Here is a 25,256-nt window from a genome sequence, read left to right as displayed (position 1 = left end):
ATCTCATCATGTTTTCAAAGAAAATAAAAAAAACCACATAGAAGATTTGAAGAAGGTACTGCAATGGTGCCGAGAACATGAAATCTCAGTTAATCCTAAAAAGTCTATTTTCTATGTGATAGAGGGAAAGCTTCTTGCCCATATAGTTTCTTAAGAAGGTATTAGCATCAACCTTGAGCAAGTCAAAGCCATTTAAAGTTCAAGCCTACTGATAAACAAAATAGGAGTTCAATCATTCTTCAGGCAAGCGAATTTCCTCAAAAGGTTTGTACTAGACTTTGTAGAAACTACTAAGTGTATTATGGATATGATGAAGTGAAATTAAAGTTTTAAATGGAATGAAGATGGAAACAAGCCTTCTGGAATATAAATATTGCTATTGCTAATGCTCCAATACTATGTCATCCAGACTATAAATTAGATTTCATTATTTACTATTATGCCTCTGAACACACTTTGTTAGCTATCCTTATGCAAGATAAAAAAGAATGGATACAAGCCCCAATTACTTTAATGAGAATACATCTAAAAATTCATGAGCTGAAGTATTCCCAAATCGAAAAATATGCCTTTGCAGTAGTCAAAGCATTGAAGAATTTTAGGTTTTATATCTTGCATTCACATTCTGTGGTTTATGTACCTAACGTAGTGGTAAAATGTGTGTTAATGCAACAAGATGTAGGGTGTGTTAACACAACAAGATGTAGGGTGCAATGCCAAAGGAATGTGGATAGCAAAAATGCAAGACTATGACATTGAAATCAAGCATATTAAGCTAGTAAGTGGTAATGCTTTATGCAAAGCAATTGCAAAAAATATGATTGATGAAGAACCAGAAGAATTGGGAGAGAAGCAGTTAGTTTTGGCCATAGGATTGCAAGACTCTTGGTTTGAGAATATTACTTATCTACTAATACATGGAGAATTCCTTGAAGGCATGACGAAAAAGAAAAGAAAAGATCTCAAGCTGAAAGTGGCCAAATATGTAATTTGGGATGAAAAATTATTTAAGAAAGCTATAGATGGTACTTTTCTCAGATGTGTAGACAAACAATAACAAGAAATTTTTTTAAGAACATTTCATGATGAAGCATACAGTGAACATTTCTCATCTTCAGTCATGGCTTTCAAAATATTAAGATAGTGTTACTATTGGCCTAGAATGTTTAGGGATGCCTACTCCTGGGTGTCAAAATGCAAAAAATGTAAGATGTTCATCAGGAGACCCTAGCTAGCCACTCTTCCTCTCAGACCTATCATCATTGAAAGTCCTTTCCAACAATGGGGACCCAATTTCATTGGGCCTATCAATCCAACATCCAACACTAGTCAACAGTATGTTATAAAAGTGACTTATTACTTCACCAAGTGGGTGGAAGCCAAAGCAACCAAGAAAACTACTTTTGAAGTAGTTTGTGAATTCGTTAAGAAAAACATATTGGTTAGATTCACTATCCCCATCAAAATGGTAATGGATAATGCTAGGTATTTTTCTTCAGTTGAGATCACCAAGTTTTGTTTTGAGAATGGCATCACAGTCAATCATTCATCTAACTGTTTCCCACAAGGAAATGGTCAAGTAGAATCTAGTAACAAAAATTTGATAAATATTGTCAAGAAATTGGTGTTGAATAATTAGAAAACTTGGCACAAGAAAATTCATGAGACACTATGGGTAGATAGGGTGACCCCTTAGAGGGAAATTGACATCTGTCCTTTTGAATTAGTCTATGGGACTGAGGTTAATCTTTCATTACCCCTGGAATTGGCTATGTGAAAACTGAGAATAGTAATTGAAGATGATATATATATATATATATATATAGACATACTAGAAAAGAGGATTTTGTACTTGAGAAAACATGAAGAGGAAAGAGAAGAAATTGTGGGTCATATCAAACAACACTAGATACGCATGAAGAGCCTATTTGATAAAAGGGCAAGACCAAAAAAATTCATGATAGGAGATAGCATGTTACTATGGGATAAGTGAAGAGCACCAAAAGGTATGCATAAGAAATTTGATACCTTGTAGAAGAGTCCATTCACTATTCACCAGGCATTCAAGAACAACTCATTTAAATTGGCATATCCAGATGGCAAAGTGCTACCCCTGACATACAATGGTGAGGATTTGAAACTCTATCAAATCTCAAATTGAAAATAGGTAACCCTTGTATTGTACTATAGTTACATTTAGTTCTTGTTTTTGTTTTCCTAGTTAGGTTCCCTTGCCTTCCTCTTTCCCTTGTTTTTCCTTGCTTTAGTTTTGTCATGTAGTTACCTTTTATTTTTGCAAAACTAGAGATTTTGGATTCATTGCTTGGGTATGGCTTACCCAAGTCCCCAAATAGAGCTAGTTGTTGCCCCACTTTTTATCCTCTACCTGAGTAATAAAAGTGATTACTAGGTAAAAGTACAAAGATATGTCACCTTTTAGGATGACTAATCAAAATGACTAAATTTGATTATTTCTATCTAAAAATCAATTTTGTTCAAACATATGATCTAGATAAATTCATTCCAGATAAGTTATATATGGTCTCACACTTTTCCAATTGGAAATGTCTACTAAATGTATATTTTATACAAGTTTGTATCCAATTACTAAAGAAATATAATTATTTCAGAAAATTGGTGTTTCAATAACTCTTACTATTTTTTATGATTTTTTTTAATAACTTATAAACACCATTTTATAGAGCTCAAAGTCAAGAATATTATCATATAGATTTTATAGTGTTTTAATTAGATGTAGTACATTATAATTAAAAAAATCTACAAGCATGTATTTTAACATTTAAAAAGATGTCGATTTTGAGAAAGAAAAAAATATTAAATTATATTTAAAAAATTTGAAACTTATATGATGTTCTAGAGGAGAGAGTCCTCTTCTAGAATATATAATTTATATTCTGGTTGAAATATATTTGTTTTAAAAAATGTGGTGGGAGATGAAATCTATCAATTTTAGGCAAGTTGAAATTTGAATCATTATAAAAGAGAAAATATAGGTCTAAAGCCAAATTTTATTTTTGAATGTTCTAGTTATATATGTTCTCTATAACACAGTCTCAGATCAAAGGGAAATAAGTTTATTTCCATATAGTTTTGTGGTGGGAACTAGACCCCTAATTTTTAGTAGCTAAAAAATTCTTTATAAAAATTATGAAAATATATCAATTCTTATTCCAAATAATTCTTTAAAATTATAATCCTAAACTTGATCAATTTCTACACATTTTATTAGTTTACATCATTTTCAAATTCTAAATAATAATACCAATTTTATATCATTGAAGGTGGCCAATTATACTTTTGTTAGCCTTTTCCTTTACAAAAGGATGACATAGGTTTGTGCTTTCACCCTTGTGTCTTAGTGAATTCATATTCATTTTTGAGTCTAGGTCTAAGCCCCTTGGGTGGAAAGAGTCTTCATTAGATTTCTCCATTTCCCCTTCTCTGCATTTCATAGCCGAGTGGATTTTCCTTTGTGTTGAATTGATCATACAGGTAGGTTAGTTCCCAGTCTGACGGAGATTCAAATTGCTCATAAAAATATCATTTATAGAGTTATATCTACTTTTGGTCTATCATTTTCTTAATAAGAACAAAAGCTTGTGGAAATCTAAACTTTGTCTTCTCCTCAGTGGGCTTTCAACCCATGAAAATGATTTCCTGCAAAGAGCACCAAATGATGCATTTGGATTGAAGTAAGAAAATATTAAGGTGACCTATGGAAAATTCACGTTCCCTTTATGATTATCTACCTCATAAAATGTTCAAGATCCATCACAACTCTCATAATCATTCAAGGCAGAAAACTCAAAACTAACTTCTCCTTGGTGGTTTTTCAACCCATGAAGTCAGTTTTCTACAAAAGGCAATTCTAAAGGAAAGGAAACAAAAGGTGGGTCCCTAATGTATTTTTGCACTCCTTTTAAAAAATTTTGAACCCAAAGAAGACAATAGTCTAAGGATAAATTAAAAAGGAAGCGTGGGTAGAGAAATGGAAATTGTCATCTTCTTAGTGGGTTTTCAACTCATGAAGACAATTTCCTAGATTTTAAAGAAAATCAAGTTAATAAATAGATTCAACCTACAATTTATGCACAAGACATCTCAAGATGATAATAGAAAGAATCTAATAACTAGAGGGAATAGTATATGCACCAGAATTCAACTCAGTAGATATTTTCCCATAGAGTACTCTATTGGTAACTTCCTAAAACTTAAAGGAAAATAGGAAAGTAAGTATGGGAAGATGGAAAGTTACCGTTTGGCTAATGGAACAGTGAAAAGACACCAAGATATCTATTAGAACCAAGAATTTACTATTTTAATAGATCTCTACTTCAATTGATTCATGTGGTGCAAATTCTAAAGATCAATAGATGAATTGAAGCTCCTATATAGATGGCAACATGAATAGTTACACAAACTACCACTCTTTCTTGAATTTTTATTCTGTTAATTTGCATAACTTTTTCAAAAAGCTAGTATTTGTGCATTTTCTATTCTTTTCTTTTTCTAGATTCAAAACTCATTTTCAAACAGAATGTCAACTAGATTTGTGGGTTTCAGCAGGTTGAATGGATTTAAATCTTCACTACAGAATTTCATGGATACTTCTCTTCATTTCAATGACATGCAAGATTTTTAGAAGAGAGTGATGTTAGAGCCAATTTATCCCATTACTAAGAAGCTTCAAGAATGAGGGTTAGTTTATGTACCTAGCTTTCCAGTTGTAGTCCAAGCTCTAGAGTTAATCCATGAGTGTATAAATTATGACAACCCGGACACAAGGAAAATTCTAAATTACTAGATGATATAGTATTGATCTCCACTAATAGGAAAGCTATGGTGAATTCACTTCGAGTTCTAGAATGGGAGGAATTTCCAGATTTGACATTTGGAGGAGCCATTTCTAAGTTCTCCATGAAGAAAATTATTTGGACAAAGGAAATCATACAGTCATGGTTCTAAAAACCATGGAGCACCAAGAGTAAGGTTCCTAAGACTTTGTTTGGGACTAATCTCAAACCTGAGATTATCAACATCTTGGTCCTCTTACACAGATTGAAAGGTGACATAGAAGTTTTAAACATTATTGAACGATATTTCTTTTTGGTGCAAGTCATCTACTCTGACACCCAATATATTGATTGAGCTCATGAGGTAAGTGAGATTCTATCCAATGCTCTTCGTGTTGCAAAATTATACAACACATTCTATATGTCCTCCTTCCTCATTTACATGTTAGCTTCTTTACAATTATTGCTAGACCTCCCAATGGTGGAAAATTCTCCTAATAATGTGAAGTCTTCTAAGTTCTACACATGTTTACAATTGGAAAATAGTTATGTCGAGTAAATAAGAGTTAATGATGCATTCACCGTGAGAATTTGCAGCGAGCTATAGGGATGTCCAGAGAGGAGATTTAGCCCTGAAGCCATGGTAGACATTAGCCAATTTGGGAGTTACTTTATTCAATTCTTATCCTTTTCATATTTACATCTTGTAGCTTTTGATTTCTGCCCCTTGAAGTTGTCGATGTATCCTACTAATATGATCATTTTGATCGAGATTATGCAGCAAGAAATCCAAGTGAACATGCTGAGCGGGAGTTTGTGGAAGAAAGGGTATGATTTTCTTATGAAGGTGGGAGCATTTAGTTGTGATTCCTATTTTGATGCAAAGAACATTCTAAAGACATTTTAAATGAAATATAAATTGGAGGTTTATGAAGTCTTAAAGCCCATGTTTGATTTGAATGGATATGCAAGGGAGTTGTTACATATTGGAAGTGTATTAAAAAACATCACCACCATTGAAGATTACTGGACCGATTGCAAGGACAAGTTTGAGAGCCATGATCATGCTTTTACTAGGCTGATAGTAAATCAAGTGAAGATGTATAAAGTTAATATTTATGTCAAAGGAATAGAAGATGATGGTTAGAACATGTATAGTAATGCCTATCTAGCCAAGCTAAGAGGCACTCTGATCAGCTCCAAGCCTTATGAAGATGCAAGAGAAGAGCTAGATATCATGATGATCTAGATTATCAAGAGGACTAGGAAATGGGTCGAATGGACCATAGCCAGAAGGAGTCAAAGTAAAAGAACATCTGCTCAAGCTTCTCCAACAGTTGTAGCAACCTCTTCCTTTCAAGGTGGCACATCAAGTGTAACCTTGGCTATTACTCAAGGATTGGTTCAACCATCAGGTGGAGGTGATCAACCTCTTGAAAAAAATGTTCCTTTGGCTAAGACTTGCCAAGATGGCTCCCTCCCAATAATTGGAACCCAACTAGAATCTAAGAAGAAGAAGGTGGAGGAACCAAAAGATGGTGTGGTCACTCTGGCCCCCTCACCTCATAGTAGCCCAGTTCCATCTATAATTTCTACACTTCTCTTGCCGAGTAGTCCTCAAGTCTAGGTAGTGGATTTAGGATATCAAGGAAGCAGTGATAGCCAATCCACTAAATCTGATGAGGCAACAAAGAAGACTTTAGAGGTAGAGAAAGGTCAAGATTTTTCAAATTTCATTTCATAGGCTCCAAAGAATCCCTTCTCTTCGACCATGAAAGAACTCACTCCAGTCAAGAGGAAGATGTTTAGTATAGACTCCCTTGGGACAACCTCCAAAGTGATAGGCATAGATTCATGGTTAGAGGATACTTTGGACATGAAAAGAAAAAGGAAAGATGAAGGAGACCCCAACAAGGATACCTTATGTCTTGCTATCTACTCTTGATCAACACCAAGCAAGGTTAAGAAGCAGAAAACCTCATCCATTCTCAAACAAGATCCCGAAATGGTCATCTTGGAATCCTATATGTATTGGATTGAGAGATTAATAAAAGGCTAGCTAATTTTTGTTGTGAAATACTTGATGTTGCAAAGCCAATTGAATGGTATTTCGTGTCAATTATTTTCTATTCAATTTTGTTAGATTTGTATGTTTTCTCTTTTATTTGAATTAAAACAAGGAATGAATAGAGCTTCATTCCTTTGTTTTGAGGCAGCAAATTGGATATGATAAGTATTTTCATCATAGGTTTAAGAGAAATCTCTTAGGTTTTTTCTTTCAAGATAATCTTTCTTTCTCTACAATTAGTTTCCTGTTGGATCAATTTAGTAGTAGTTAGTATGCACTATTGACTTGTTAAGTCTTATGAGTTCATAAGATGTGTGAGTTCATAAACTTAATTAATATTCTAAAACCATTTTTCCCTAAGTTAAATCCTATATAGGTTTGGCTTCGTTTACCTCTCATGTTCTCGTGTTAAGAACATACCCCACTTTAGATTGAGGAACAAACATAATTCATTGCAAATCTACAATAGAGAGTTGTACCTAATAATTCAGAGGAAGTTTAGTCTTTTTAAAAGCAACTTTCCAACTATTGTAACCAAATATCGTTCACAAATTTGGGTATCTAAGAGTTAAATTTTAAAAAAAAAATTGTTTAACAACAACAATATGGTAGAATTAGAAGAAGTACATGATGGTCTAAAATAATGCACTAGCTTGAAATTCAAGAAAATTATAATTGAAGGAGATTCAAATATCATCCTAAATGTGCTTAGAAAAGGAAGGACTCTTAATTGGATACTAAATCCTAGACTAGAGTAAACTATTAGACTTTTGGACAAATTTGTAGAAGTAAGATTTACACATATATTTAGAGAAGGTAATACTAAAGTATCCATTTTAGCAAATAAAGGAAGAAATGGAGAAAATATTCTATTGTTTCATCATAGTTAGTTAGGGTGATAATCATAAGATTTAGATCTCTATAGAAACCTCCCTTGGAACTTGGTCCCATGATTATCCCAATTGGTGTGTCTTGGCTCACTTTTCTCAATGTATATGAGTCCATCACCCTAAGATCTTGTGATCTTTGAAATTACTCTAATAATGATTTTGAGTGATATGAATAATCATCTAGTTGCATTGAGATGATGTGATCACCTAGTTTTCTAGATCCTTCCCTACTCTACTATTATTCTATAAATGGGAGCTGGGTCCCCTTCTCACCATATTTTTTCTCATTACATTTAAAAATTGGTTAAGGGTGGTTTTCCTCATGGATACTAATATCTATCTATGTCATGTCTCTGAAGTTCAAACCATGGCCTTCCATGGTATAGTAAAACCTGAGAGATGGAATCGTTTACTCAGGCCCATAGAAAACATGTGAGTAGGGTTGCTGTAAATAGGGTTTTAGGTGAAGGTGTCTTCAATTATGATTATTCATCGCATACCAATAGTGACATTCTTGGGACTTGGATTAGATGCCTAGCTAGGGCTAAAGTAGAGAAATGGGACATAATCAAGCTCTTCTATAACTTATTTGACCCTAGCTAGTTGGTAGGTTTAAAACAACTGGTCTTTAGTATCGATGAGAAACTTAAAATCCCATTGCTAGAAGATGACATGGCATACCAGTTAGGTAGCTTTGAGCTCATAACTGTCCCTAGGTGTCCTACTTTGGTCATCCAAGATAATATCCTCTTCTACCGAGAATGGCCCATAATCGAAGCTAGTGTGCAATTTCTACTATGATGGAGAGGCATTATAGAGGATCCTATGACAAAGTGGCTTTTGTCTTACCTTCAAGCCTTTAATGCATATATCCACCCGAATGTGGACTTCTCAGACCTAGATTTTATTGAGTTATGCCTTCCTAATTTTGACAAGTCTAGTAGAATTAGAAATGCCTATGAGTTTCCACTAGTTCCTAGGCTAAAACCATTAGGGAAGCTTCATAAATCATCACAAGATTTTGTAAGAAGGATTCTAGAGAGTAATCGGGTTCTAGGGCCTGGTGATGGTGGTTTTTTTTTGAAATTATTGGTCTAATTAGGTGTGGTGGCTCTTTCTCCCTCTCATGGAGGGGCTTTTGGGTGTGGCCCTAGATGTTTTCTTTTTAGGTTATATACTGGTTAGGCCTCTTTACTCCTATGGTGAATCTTTGTTTGTTTGTTCTCGAGTGTTAGGCTTCTTATATTTTCCCTAAGAAACAATTAGATTAATTCTATGATTAGGGAATCTTTAGTGCTCGGTAGGTTATTTCTATCTTACTAATATAAATATATATTTCATGATAAAACTATTTTCTTTCTCTACTTTGAGTTTGTATTTCTTGATCAATGTGTATTTTCAAGCTTGGTCTCTTTGAGTGGTGTATCCTTTTGTGGTTGGACTCAAATATTTGTATTGTTCCTCAGATCATATTATAATTAATCACTCAAACTATTATATCTTCAAGTTATTTTTTGACTTAGCTAGTTTAAGCTTTATTTTTTTGTTCTCGTTCAATCAAAGTAGGTAGCAGATTATTTCTTTCAAAGGTCCTAATTCATGACATTTGACAATTTGATTCTACGATTTCTTAATTCATCAATCACCCTAAATTCTTAATCTTAAGCATTAAAACATACTTAGGGATTCTAAAGCTTGTATGGGTTTTTCAAATTTGAAGTACTCTAAAACATAAAGTCCAAAAATAGTATTAGAATACAATTTGTTTTTATCAATTTCATCTTTATAATCTAGAAAGAAAACTATAAGGTAACAAAATATCAAAGCAAATACAGACCTGGATAATCCTCAAATAAGCTAATATTTATAACAAATATATTTGTATAAAGAAGAATATTAGGCTTAATATTGAATAGATCTCTACCTGAAAATTAAGATTAGATGGAACACCATTATATGATTATATAGTTCAATAAGGAAATGGAAACTATCATTAAGACACTGATTATAACTCTCCAAAGTTTATTATTGATATTCATTTTTTCCTTCCTTGGTTTTACCTCACTAACTCATGCTACTTACCCCCTTTGGATGTTAGATATTATTGTTGCAGGTCTAACCTCTTCCTACAACTGGTCACTTGAACCTTTTTGTTGAATTTTTTTTAATTTCTTGTGCTCGTTAGTCCCTTCCTCTTGGATGTTACTCTTCATTTAGTTTATATACCATTTGTGTATTATTATAATAATTTGAACTTTTATTAAAACTAGGGTATGCCCCTTTTATATTCTGTATAATATTGGACTCTAGTCCTAGGCAAGAATGGAGGTTTTCTTACTTTGTTCTTTCCTACCAGTGCTTATTTGAATGGAGAACTTTGTAATCTCTTTTTTTTATCTAATATAATATAAGGCTTCGGTCATTTATCGAAAAAAAAAAAAAGTAATTGGTTACAAGTTCTAGAGTATTTGTAAATGCTATCAATCATAACCTAAAAACCTAAAATCCTAGACATAAGAAGAGTATTAGTATTTTTGTATGTCTATAAAGTCACCTAATTTCTAAACTTAACATTTTGGAAAAGGAAGTTAGTGAAGCAGAGGTGGTCTTAGCGCTACCTGATATGAGCATTATAGATGTATTAGAAGAATTAACCTATTAGATATTTAGTCATATTGTAGTCATTGAAATAATAATGAAATCATGGGATGTCGACCAATTTTGATGAAGTTTTCAAGAGACTTTATGCCTATACTAGTAATATATTTTTTTTGTAATTTTTAAGTTTTGTGCACCTTCATAATTGTTGTAAAAGGGGGACTAGTATAAGGAGATAATTTTTTTTAAAAAGTCTTAGATGTAACATGGATTTATATATTAAGTAAGGAGAAAAAAATAGTACACAAGGGAATTATAGAGAATCAAATTTTGGTCATGTTTTATTTTGGAGACACTTAGTCACTTTTTCTCTAATTGGTGCCACCAATGCCAAAGGAAGAAATTTTTGACATGATGATGATGTGTTACAAGGATATAAGTATTAGATTGGTTGCATCATCATTTTAATATTTCATTACCACCAATAAGATGGTCTACAAGTCATAGATCAACTATACTAGTACACGTATTGATCAAGTGGACACAATCATAAATTGTAGAGTTTATTAGTTAAAATACAACCAAATGAAGTAAATTGGATGTGTGATAATATAGTTGATGAATTATAATGTATGTTTTAAATAGGATATATGTTTATCAAATTCATGTTAATAAGTTTATGAAGGAATATCTACCATAAATTTATCTAAAGTGAGGATTCAATGAAGTTTATAGGCCACAAAATGAAGAGTGAGTAACTAAAATATACTTATCTAAAGCTCATAATCTAGTAAAGAGTATATGTGGGTAGCTAAAAAACCATAATGGATAGTTGATTTTGGCGAAAAACCAATGAACATACTCTAATATCATAGCAGTAACTCATGAAATTTGAATTACATTTGGAGCCAATTAAGGATAACATTTATAGGTTTTTTCTACCACTTTAAGAACAATATAAAGGGATTAAGAGATAAATTTGAGCTAAATGGTTGATGTAATTTATATTATTTTAGCAATATTATAATGTGTTAGAAGCAATCTAGAGTAGAGCATTGGTAAAGATATTTTTGGATTTTTGATGCATTGAGTGCAATTTGGAGTTCATCTATAACTTGTTAATTTTAGTAGGTTTAAAAGTTAATAACTTTAACATGGTCACTTCTAATAGAGTGTGAAAGATCCTAAGAGGTCTTAATATCAAATCCTCTAACAAGGTGACTCTAATAAAGAGTTCTAGATCAATTAACTAGCTAGATCCTAAAATATTTTCTTTGCAAGATCCTAACATGGCTAAATACTCTTAACAAAGTATACACTTAATTGATTTTATGTAATTCTCCCAATAAAATAAATTATTAGTATGGAAGTGAAAAGTTTTGGGTACTAATTCATGCCATGATTTGTATGTGAAAAATATTTGTGTTGAAGTGTTATATGCGTGGATGTTTGATATACTTTTTTGGTACTTTGTTATTTCCATTACATATTATGTATTGCGAAAGGTGGTATGACATTATTTAGATTTATGAGTATTCTTAGTCACCCTCCATGCTCACTTTCTCTTAACATTAACATTTTATTATTTAATAGTATAATAAAATACAAGGTGTAAGATTTATACATAAGGTATCTATTATCTATTAACTAAAAATAGTAAATCACAATGTCATAACTCCAATTTTACATTTTTTTTTTATTAATATCATCATGATAGTCTTTGTTTTATAAATAGCCTTTCAAAATGTATTTTTTGATATTATAATTAAATAATGGTAGGTTGAGTTTATACTATATTTTTTCATAGTCATTTTGTTAAATATAAGTGTACTAATTTTACTAGTATAGATTGAATCTAAATTGATCTATGTTTTTTAATATTATATTAATAACTAAACTTCTATACCAATTTTTAACATTTTCTTAGCAATACAATATTTATGGATGAATTAAAATATAATAATTATTGTTTATAAGGAAAAAGTGAAGGACCTTGAAAACATAGAATAGTAACAAAATACAAACTAGTAGCAATTCCCTTGGCCATTATAGCCAAGCCACAAGCTAAATCAGCATTAACAACAAAAGCCATAAAAAAATATTAAAAATACTAGAGTTATTAGCACTAATATCTAAAAAAGGGACCTCAAGAATAAGAGAAAAAATTAAGTCTATAATGTACTTAAAGTTTAGGTATAAAAGCACACTGGTGTAACTAGAAATTGAATAAGGGAACACAAAAAGTTTTATAACATCTAAAATATAAAAAATAGAAAGTAATCATATTACTAAAGAAATTCAAAAAATAGAACACAATACTTAGTTGGTTTATCTAGATTAAGCCTTCTTGATGGCCTCCTAGTCTTTAGCCAACTCATTGACTCCATCCACCCAGCCAATGAGGTTTCCCAATCCTTGGTCTTTGCTTTGGATATCCATATTAGTCTCTCCAACCTTCTTAACTTAATTTTGCAAGTAATGACTCCAAAGGCCATATTTTCCATTATTTTCATTGAATTTTGCATATGGTGGACACCATGAGGCTAAGTTCAATGTTGGTCATTTTCTCATTGTATATTTCTTTCAAGGAAGAAATCATTCTCCATAGCTCCTACATATGGATCATAAAGCTCTTTTCCATTTCATTCAACATAGCATCCACTAGGTCAAGATTCAACTTCTCCCTCTTCTTATCCTCCTTTTCAGTACTCATATGATCTTAGTTTTGATTCTCCATTCCCAGCTCCACCTCAATCTAAAGCTCCTAATCCTTTCCCTCGTCTACTTCCCCTTCCTCTTCCTCTTTTTCCCAAGCTTCTTCTATCTCCTCTTTTATGTGTTCTTCTTTGATAGCTTCATAATCACTATCCCAAAATCAGTTTCTTTCTTACTATCTTTGGACACCTCATGCTTAGTTTTGTAAATAACTTCTTACTGTCTAATATCTTTCACTTCTTCTATATTATACTCTTTGTAACTCCTTTCTTTCTTTACCTTAACCTCTCTAACATCCTTCCTACAAATCTAGAATAATATTGATTCTCAGTGGCATTAGGGCTCTCCTCATTATTGTTTTGGTTATCCTTTGACCCCTATTTATCAACATCAATAATTCTCTTTCAATTTTTCTCTATTTAGGTGTGGAAACATGGCTATTTTTGAAGAGGCTCTTTTTCCTTTTGGAAGGGGTTTCCTTAAGGAGGGATTCTTCTAGAGACAAGGACTTCAACCAATTGAATTTTGGATTTTTAGGTTCCTTCTTACTCTTCACAATGGTCAAGGGATTCTCGTGTAAAAGTTTTGAGCCAACATCTTCAATTCTAATACAAGAACTAGTTACTACATTAGGTTCCTTTCAAAATGTTAAAACTCTCCCAAAACATAGACAATGAGAAAAGATATGTTGATACAAAATAAAATCCCCTAATGTAGCAAAGAGTTATCACTACTCGCAATGTTGTCATTCAAAGGGGAAAGCAAGAAAAAAAAAAAAATTATTTTTTACACATTTTGTAGAAGGTTAATAAATTTGGAATAGTGAGCATGGTAAGAATTAAAACACCATATACTAGTAAAATAATTCATAACCCATAAAAAAATCATAGAAAAAAAGGTGGGGAGCAATAAACTTTCATCACCATTATTAGACTTGACACTCTCTAGCTTTTGTTATCTCTAATGGATTGCTTCTTATGGTACCTATATTTCCCCAAACTTTTTCATTCCACACAATTTCCTTTACACATGAGCCTTGTTAGAAGCAACACAAAACTTTGAGCTCCCAATCATGACATTAGCCTTATGACAAGAGTTAACAAATTTATAAAAGAGGAGGCAATTAAACCTCTCATAGATATAATGTAATAAATCAGCACCATATTTTGAAAGTAATTCCAAATCTCAATATTTAGTATCATTTCATGACATTCCCTCAGTTCTTCTTTCTTCATGGGCCCTCCCATGATTTTAACCTTCCCTAGATCTTTCATATCTTCCTATATTTTGATCTTCTTAATGATTTCGATAGCATTACTATAGACCTTCTCCATGATTTGAATTATTTCCTCGCACATGCTATTGCCATTTAAAAGAGAAACTTTGAGAATTGAAAGCTCATATGAGAGAATAGAGTGAGAGAAAAAGGGCTTGAAGTTGATTAAAATGTAATTCCATTTTAAAAGATTATCCACATGTTTATTGATGTGACTCTTCGCCTTGATGGCCTCCCTCAAACCTATCTCACTATAAGAAATAAATAATTTAATAAAAAATAAATCATACTTTTTAATTTTCTCACATGACATATATCTTTGGATCAATTGATTAATTGAACTATAATAAATACTATCATAAGCATTTTTAGGATTTTCAAAATTTAGTGGACCTTTAGATTTGATAAAGTTTTTGCCTTTTAAGATTTCTTTTCTAAATTTAGCGTCCTTAGTAAATCTCATAACATACACTAAGTTGTTTGAGACATTACATTAATATTTCCCACCAACCTTCAAATTTAAATTGGAGAATGACTTATTGAAAACATAATTGCAATTTATATTTTAGATAACCCCTAAATGCCTTTGTGATCTTTATGAAAAATAATATTTGACCTGTTTATATTCTCCAACATATTGCCTTACAATTTTGAACTCTGAAATTTCTGAAAGTAGCTAACCTTCTTCTATATTCTCCCATTAGCCTTATGATTTTCCATTGACCTCTCGCCTTTCTTTGATGGATATCAATAATGATCTTAGTATCAGTTTCCATTTTAATATTTTCTGCCCCATAATCCTAGAGAGTTATGATTCCTTGCCACATAGCTAGACCTCCAACATAGTTATTAGACGTCTCTATGATATTCTTAGTAAAAAATACTCTCATATCCCCTTCATTATTTCTAACTAAACCTTTTATTACTAAAATTCAAGGGTTCCTCTTAGAACAGACATCAACATTGCATTTCAACTAGTTAGAATCAGGTGCATGACATTTATTTTCTTTCCTTTTTGATATGCTTGTCCAATTCAAATTGATAAGGCTTTGGTTGATATTCTAGTCTTCTTTAACATAGTATCAATAAGAGCAAGAAATGAAATAATCTTGGCATAAGTAGTAGCATTGAAATCCTCCATAATTTATCTTTTCACTATATGGAACAAGGTTTGAACTGCTTCACTCTTTTCTCTAAATATTATATTATTCTTTTCTTTCCATAGTATCCATGTCATGGTAGGAAGGACTTGAATTCAATCTAAATGTTATATTATTCCTCTCTTTCCATAGTATCTGTTGGTAAATAGGTTTGTCCTCTCCAAAAACATCTTCACAAATGACTCTCAAATACCCAAAAGAAAGACAAACTTTGAAACCAATAATAGAGTCACTTGCAATTATCTTGTCTGCTCTCTAAATTTTGAAATAGATAATTTAAAATAAATATTTTTTTGATATGCCTTTAACCAGAAGGCAAAGAAAGAACACTAACATTCATTCATCAATATAATATGAATAGAACCTTAATTTAAATAATTTTGAAAGAAAATCAAATACATAGCACAAAGGCTATCTAATCAATCTTCCCACTTATAGAGAAACAAAGGGAAATTTGATATTCACTACATTTATGGTGCATAAAACCTTACGATTCCATGACACACAAGAACCATGATAAATGAACAAGATAATATTCTAAACATGGCTAGATTAAACACAAGATCATTTCCATCTAGAGAAATGTAAATTCAAACCATAGGATCTAAAATTAAATTTCTCTTTATTCCAAATATATAAACAAAACAACCATATGATCATTTTATCCTTGCATCATAAACAAGTTTGAAAACTAAATATCATTTTCTCCTTCCCTTCTCTATTACAAATCCTCTAATTGAAAATGCCTTCCCTGTCTTGAAAAATGTACAAAAATTTCCCAACCCAAAAAGAACATGAAGACGTTACAATTCTTCTTCACCCATTAAATAATTTTCAAAGAAGTTAAACTACCCCCAACTTCTTCTTGCCGAACTACTTTAATTTTATCTCTTTACTTTATCCTCCACTCCAATTTCACAAATCATTATGCACATTACAATAATAATTAGTTCTATTAAGAATTAATTATGCACATTACAATAATAATTAGTTCTATTAAGAATTAATTATTTTACATTTTTCTTCAAATTCAATTCACTCCCAATAACTCACACTAACTCACTAGTTTACTTCTTTTTCCATAATAATAATTAATTAATTCTTGTAGAATTAATTATGTGGGAGATTAATTTTCTTTTTAAATTATTTAGCATTTAAATATATTAATATTTAACTCTTTTAGGAATTAAATATTATATAAAACAAAATAATTAATAAATTATTAATTTAAAAGCTTTCTTTTTCTTTTTAATACCTTTCACATAGTTAAGCGGAAGGGAAATACTTAGGGGTACCTTAGGTAACAGTGGCTCTCGCTGGGGGCTGCATTATGTGCTGGGATGCAGAGAACTCCAGAATCTTTGGATGTTGCCATCTAGTGTCTGCCTTGGGTCATAGAGTCATTGATATTTTTAACATTCAAACTAATATCACCACACAATGAAAGAACTCTATTCGCTGCTTTTCTTCAACTTCAAAATCTACATGCAACTTGACATGGAGGACTCACCTTAACCTCAGAAAAAACTATCACGCCCTCAGTCAGCCATCTATTTTAAAACTCTTTCTCCTTTGAGACTTTAGATTCTTTGATGTACCATCCAAATAAAGACTAAGAGAAGAAGCTTATGTGGCAATGTTGATTGCATTTAAAAAGCTTAAGGCTCACGGTCATATATTTCATCTTCATTAGGCACTAATACATGAAATTTATGCGTCACCCTAACTTTACCTCATTCTGTACTAATTTCTTAATATAGCTGCAAGGATATTTGTTATAATAGGTAGATCTTTGATGAATGGAGACCACAAACATCTACGAGCCCATGGTAAATGCAATTGAATCTATTCTGATCCATTCTTTATCAAAATTCACAAAACTGACTAATTTTCTTCTGGATTGTTAAAATTCACGGGCCACAAAAGAATCCATGATAGGAAGATTATTTCTACTGAAGACATAAAACCCCTTATTTCTCAATTGTCACTCCTCAAAAGTTCACAAGTTCCAAGGTCACCACAATAAAAGAGCTGACACAAAGCCTCAATATCTTCAACAGCCTTGCCCAGCTCAATCATACCTATATTAGTAATTTGTGTTCTCCCGTCTACATGAATGAGAGCTAAATATCCAGTCCTTTAATTCACTTTCCATTTGAGATTTTCATATCAATGATTACGTATCCTTCTTTATCACAATTTGAAGACTTACAACTGATTGATGTAGGAGCTTGACGCGCAGCCAACGGCCTTCATTTCATTATTTTAAATGCATAACTGCCATGCATCAGATTGAACCTCACACAAACAACATCTTTCATTCCCAAATTCTTTTGAAGGTACCCATCATCCAAAATGACGGGTCTACATTCCATGGTTCCTTTTCTATTCAAACTGCTTCTAGTGCAACTCTGAAAATTTATTTTCCCTCCTTCTTGCGGGTTCTTTGAACTCACAACCACAGACACATTTTACACGCAAAAGAATTGAAACGATGGTGCATTACCATTCTATGTTGGACATCTTCATGCTCGATTGCAATAGTCATACCATTCCGCCCATGTGCACAATCCTTTGCGCTTTAACTAGAAGACGTGCTTCAAAATTATTGCTCATGCATGGGGCTGGCCAGCTGCAACACAAACCTTGCCTCATCCAAGCAGCTCAGTGAAACCATTTCTTGAGCAGCCAAAACATAGTGCTCAATATATAAATGTACTTTTATTATTGCTGACGTGGGGGAAAATCTGAAAGGCCTGCTCTCATACTTTATAAACTAAATTAGGGTTCCTATTTTTATCTAGACACCTCACTTTCAACAGACACAATAGCTTCTTCTGATACGTTGAGAGTCTTCTTAGGAGTACTATCAACAATAACTGAAGTAAGATTGTTTATGGGAATACATATTTCACTACTCTAGAACGCGTATCATTATCGTGGGTAGTTGGTCTTTCCTTTATAACATTCCCAAATGTGTTGCAGCTTAGATTAGGGCACACTTATCTACAGCTATTCATTGGTGTTACTAAAGATTGCATGAAAGGAACTCTTCTTTACAAGTTTTTATTGAGTGAAATCATAGGATTGAAAGTTACAACGTCATTGTACTAGCGATTGAAAGCCACGATACTAGTCAGATAACTGTATTTGGTGAAGAGAGGTTGTTTGAGGGGGAAGTTTAATAACATTTGATGCTTATCAATGGATGGGGTAAATGGGTATCAAAACCTTTGATGTTTCTCCAAGAGCTTCATAGCTAGTAATACCTTGTTGAAAGATTCTCAAATTCCTGACAAACATCCTTCAGAACTTCACATATCAATCACTAAACACCAGCACTTGATGTTGAGTTACCTGCTCTTGAAGGTTTAGTGCATTATGTGCAAACTATTGCATATGTGCTATTTAAATCAATACATAAAGCCCGCAGATTCATAGCATCTAGAAGTATTACTCAGAGCCTCTTTTGCAATCATATACAAATACATGTCCCCAATATTATTCATTATCATTCTAAATCATCTCTTTTACACCATGCTTTGTTTGTTGATGGCCGAATAGACGAACATAAGGTGACCCATGATGGATTACAATTCTGCGCCCCCCCCCCCCCAAAAAAAAAAAGTGCAGTGGTCAGAATTTTGTGCCCAAAAGTGTAAAATGGAGCCATGGTGAACTAATGAACAATCATAAAAGTTAAACATTACTTTATGATTGGGACCTCCATCCCTAGAAAATCCCAAGCACCTCTAGATACAAATTCAGAAAAGTCCAGCGCTCATACATATGAGTATCTAAAAACTCCACCTTTGAAAAATATCCCATTCCCTAAAAGAACTTCCATATGCCCTAATAAAGTTTTGAAGTTTCTTTCAAATCACATGGTACAACCCACTTCAACAATGAAACTGGATGGGTACAGAGTGTTGCCAACAATTCATGAGGGCCTTTATTTCTGATTTCTTTTTTGAAAATGGATTGACTCAAGGGAAGGGAAGGGATAAAAGATGATGCAACTTATTGGAGGGGAAACAACACACAAAACAAGATAGAAGAAAACCAAGCCAAAACTTGTGAAAAGGGGCCGTTATTTACAATGGAGACGAGAAAACCCTAAAAACTAAATGTGACCATTTATAGGCTGGAAAAAGTATGATAACTTCTAAGCCAACTTTGGATATAATGGAATCAGATTTTTCAAAAGGTAAATTGAAAACAACCAAAGTGTAAGGTTTTTCCCATTAACAAGGCAAGGTAGGGGTGGAAAAATAAACACAGATTCAAAAGTGTTCTCATGAATATCATGAATTTCTTCACAGTGAAATATGGAACTAATGTCTTGCATAGAATTTTTCATCACTATATTGAAATTCCAACAAACTCTTCCATACCCTGATCTTTTGACTCTTGCATTGATTCCTCCAAAGGTGACATTGAGGAGAGAATTGTAGAGTGTCAGAAAAAAATTGATCCTTTTCCTCTTTTTGGCTATCATTTGGTTCTCTTTCAATATCCTTTTCTTGCATCAATCCCATCCCACCAATCTCTTTTTCTTCAAACATTTTCTCTTCCTTTTCTGGCTCTTTCATAGGAGATTTTATTTGCATAGGGGCAACACCATAGAAAGGCTTTAGGAATGCTACCTTTTTGTCAAATCCCCTGTGACTTCATCAGCTTCCTCAAGACCTTTTGGTGCTTTAGGTTGTACCAATATTTCATTAGTCTCCAAGAAATCAAATAGGAATAATTCATAATCTACTTCATGCTCATAGGAAGAGCCATCCAAGCGTGTTGGTAGACATTGCATTGTGTGATCAGCCATACTTTTAGAAGAGTATTCATCATCAATCTTTCCTTATTTATGTTGATCCTTCATACCTTCTTGAACAATATTAATTGGTGAAATAGCATTAGAAGTCTCAAATATAAAAGAATCAATTTTGAAGTCTGAAAATCTCCTAATAAGTTTTCATTTCATCTATCACCCTCCAGGCTTTGTTCAGTGGGAGATATATCAAGGCCAATCTTTGAGTTAGTTGACTGTGAGGCATATTCATCATCATAATCAACATTTAGATGGTAGGCTCCAGCTACACTAAGGGAGTATTTTCAATCATAGGAGGGATTAGGTGATCTTCATCATTGAAAACTATTAACTTTGATAAATAGGAGGTGCTGATTTAATTGCTTTGAGAATGAGCCTTTTCTATTTAGGCTTTTCCTTCAGATAATTTTGTTGTTCATAGAGATAAATTCCTGCATATGCAATTTCTTTACACTTCATTCCACTTAGAATCATGCCATCGTCTAAACTAATAGCCTCCCTTTGTGCATCTTGCAATGTTTGCAATTTTTGATGCTTTAATAAAAACTTGATTTTAGTTTGTAAAAAAACAATGAAAATACACAGTTGATTATTTTCATTTGGTTGGCAATTTTAAGAAATTTTACCAGCACACCTATTGAACCTATCTAAAAATACCTCATAGATTCAATCTCTTTCTTTTGAATTTGAAAGAAATTTAACAATAACTTAGCCACATCAACTAGAGGCCTAAATCTTTAAAGAAATTTTACCTCGAGATCACTCCAAGAAGTGATACAACCATTAGGCAAATTCTGAAACCAATCAACATCACTCCCAATGAGACTCCCTGCAAATAGTCTGACAAATATATTCTCCTCGTAAACACCAAGAATACCACAAGTGACTATAGTTTCTTTAATGTGATCATCAAGGTCTTGATTTGCATCACTAAAAAACTTTGGGAGATATTCTATTGAACTTTTAGGTAAGGTTGAGTATTGAGACAAAGAAAATGGCCCAATCTGAGCCCCCCATGGCTAGGCTACAACCAAAGCCATAACACTAGAATTCTTTTACCAAAAATAAATTAGAGTCACCAACCTCTGTCCTCAGGGAGGTACCTTTAGATTTCTAATAAAAGAAAACACTGAAAATTCACTTTCATTCCCCAAAAGAGTTGTCGAAAATTGTTAGTAAATAGGTTTTTCCTCTCCAAAAACACCTTCACAAATGACTCTCAAATACCCAGAAGAAAGAAAAACTCTGAAACCAACAATAGAGTCACTTGCAATTATCTTGTCAAGTGCTCTCTAAATTTTGAAATAGAGGTACAACTCCTTCCTTTTGATTCAAAATAAATAATTTTTTGATTTGCATTTAACCAAAAGGCAAAGAAGGAACACTAACATTCATTCATCAATATGATATTAATAGAACCTTAATTTAAATAATTTTGAAAGGAAATCAAATACATAGCACAAAGGCTATCTAATCAATCTTCCCACTTATAGAGAAACAAAGGGAAATTTGATATTCACTGCATTTATAGTGCATAAAACCTTAGGATTCCATAACACACAAGAACCATGATAAATGAACATGATAATATTCTGGAAATGGCTAGAGTAACCACAAGATCACTTCCAACCAGAGAAATGTAAATTCAAACCATAGGATCTAAAATTAAATTTCTCTTTATTCCAAATATATAAACAAAACAACCATAGGATCATTTTATCCTTGCATCATAAACAAGTTTGAAAACTAAATATCATTTTCTCCTTCCCTTCTCTATTAGAAATCCTCCAACTAAAAATGCCTTCCCTGTCTTGAAGAATGTATAGACATTTCCCAACCCGAGTAGAACAAGAAGACATTACAATTCTTCTTCGCCCATTAAATAATTTTCAAAGAAGTTCAACTACCCCCAACTTCTTCTTGCGGAACTAATTTAATTATATCTCTTTACTTTATCCTCCACTCCAATTTCACAAATTGTTATGCACATTACAATAATAATTAATTCTATTAAGAATTAATTATTTTACATTTTTCTTCAAATTCAATTCACTCCCGCTAACTCACTATTAATCATGTGAGAGATTAATGTTCTTTTTAAATTAAATATTATATAAAGAAAAATAATTAATAACTTATTAATTTAAAAGCTTTATTTTTCTTTCTTAATACCTTTTCACATAGTTGAGCGGGAGGGAAATACTTAGGGTTTCAAAAGCCTAGGTAAGAGTATCCATGCCATCAAAACCCTAGGTAACAGTATCCATGCCATGGTAGGAAGGACTCGTAGCCAGATTGACAAGAACAAGATGAGAAAAAGGGGAGTTATTCGAAAGGTAGACTATTTGGTATGTAATGGGCCAAAGCCTAGATTACTTATTTATTATTACTGTGTGTAAAGCTCAAGTAGATTTGAACTCAAGACCTTTCCAATAAGAGGCTCACAATTAACAGTCATGTTGTAGACTCTTGCCTTGGAAAATAAGATTTTAGTTGTGAACAACCACCCACTAAAAACACTTGATCTTAAGAGTGAGTTTAGAATCCAAAAACAGAGATTTTTTAAAATATAATTATATTAATGTCTATCAAGAACCTATGGAACTAAGGATACATCACTCCATATTATATTTTGCAAAAATCTACGTTTACAAAGTTTTACCATAAATTTTAATAGCCCCATAAAAACCTGTCATGATATCTAAATTAATTGCTCGTTAATCTATAGTTTTTTAATATTCCATAAAATACAAGGTCGGTATAGCCGTTGTTTCTAATTAAATAATTGGTTACCGTAACGTGCTACAAATATGGGGCCTATTGGAAAACAGGGGGAACAAATTGGAGCACCATATATGTAGGATTTCTCAATCTGGTCTTTTAGCATAGCAAGAGAAACCGTGAACCTTTCTTTATATATCCACAGATTTAGCAAAAATGGCTTATATCGACATCAATCAACTGTTTGGAGATATTAGTTATCCTCAGTGGACAGCAGATCTGTTGGGAGGAAGATCCGATGCTCGCTCAACACACTACAACACCATTGCATCTCAATTTCCACTCGTCGATTGGACTGAATCTCTGGATGCTCATGTCTTCAAGGCCACGCTTCCTGGTATTTGTCTATTCAATTAGGTTTCATTTCGATTTTTTAATTTATGTAAGAGGTCGAAGCTAAGATTAATTGTTGTGTTGTGATTAATTATTATTTTTGAATAAAATCAAATTTAAGACTTCCTAAATAAGAGACTCACAATTTATCATTGTATGATTTGATTTCCATGTTTAATTATTTAGGGTTCATTTAGATTTCTGCTTTCTGTGTTTTGGTCACTCAAGTTTTAGGGTTTCGTTTTGATTTCGGTCGAGGGAAATTTTCCTAGGTTTAGGGTTTCTTTCTGTTTTGTTGCAGGAGTTAAGAAAGAGGCGGTGAAATTAAATGTTGTGGACCGTCGGATTCTTGAAATAAGTGGAGAGCGCAAGAAAGAAGAAGGGGTGATGAAATATCACCGTGGTGAACGGTTTACTGGGAAGTTCATGAGGCGTTTCCATCTACCAGAGAATGTGAAGATTGATGAGACCAAAGCTTCCATGTTTAATGGACTCCTCACTGTCACTGTGCCCAAGCCTTCTCTGCCTCACATTCAGATTGAGTCTGAGTCTGAGTCTGAGTCTGATTCTGAGCCTGAGGTTGAGCCTGAGTCTGATCTTCAGCCTCAAACTCATCCAGAGCTTGATCCTCTAATTAGTGAATATGTTTTGGTTAATTTAGATTGTCATGGTGAAAGCCACTGAAATCTAGGGCTATGTCCATATTCTGATTTGATATCGAATTCTTGATTGCAGAACAATAATGTTCTGTTAGGGTTTACCAAAACAATCTTTAGGTTAAAGAGATTAAGTGGAAATATTTTATATTTTATAGTTTTTGAGTAAACAAGTGATGATTATTGAATGAATTATTTTACAATCAGTTATTTATGGTATGAGATTGTTCTTTCAATGGCTTGCTTCTGTAATAGTGGGTATGAAAAATAGGAATATGATTTAGTAGTGGATAGTGGGAATTTGTGTAAGGATCATATGGTATTGTTATTACTAAAATTGTTATGGAGTGTTATTGGTAAAATTGTTATTTTATTGAGGAGTATTAATTTTTAATCATAATATTTTTCTTTATTTTGATGTGATTGTTTACATTTAGAGCAAGATGCATCACAATGTAAATATATAAAGATGAATTTTATTTAATTAGATTTTTTTATTGGAGAAGTGGTTGCTTCATTTTGTCTTATATGAATTTTTTAATTTTTGGTTATATCTTGTTGACACCATCTCACTCTTGTTATTTTTAATTTTCTTATGTGACAGAAACTTTCATGTTTCTACCTATTGAAAATTGTATGTCCTCTCATCTTTGTAAGATTCATAATTATAAATTGTTACACATTTATATAACTTATTATTATGTCATACTATTTAGAGACATTTACAATTATTATATATTATTAAATACCATTATAATTAAAATAGTTTATGCACTAGTTATAATATTTCTTTAATTTTTAATAATATAACTTTCTACTTTGTCAATCTTATAGGTGATACATTTTTTCATACCTATATCTTCATTCATATATTCCTAGTTTGGCTATGAAGACTACAAAATATGATCCATAATAATGTTTTGTATTGGAGGAAACATAAGTATTTGATATATATCATATAATTTATTTTTTTACCATGGCTATACATTATATGCTATCATAGAATTCTCCATTAGTGTTTCCATATACTATCTTGTCTAATATATTTTATTTTTATTTTTTATTTTTTAATTGCTTAGTAATATAGGATAATCATGTGATTGTGATTATATTTATCTAACTATTCAAATTTTATAT

This window comes from Cupressus sempervirens, chromosome 5 (genome assembly GCF_028749045.1).
Source record: "Cupressus sempervirens isolate cs-2001-9-10 chromosome 5, ASM2874904v1, whole genome shotgun sequence".
NCBI lineage: Eukaryota > Viridiplantae > Streptophyta > Pinopsida > Cupressales > Cupressaceae > Cupressus > Cupressus sempervirens.
The sequence above is the reverse complement of the archived record's forward strand: the minus strand, read 5'-3'. Positions refer to the sequence as shown.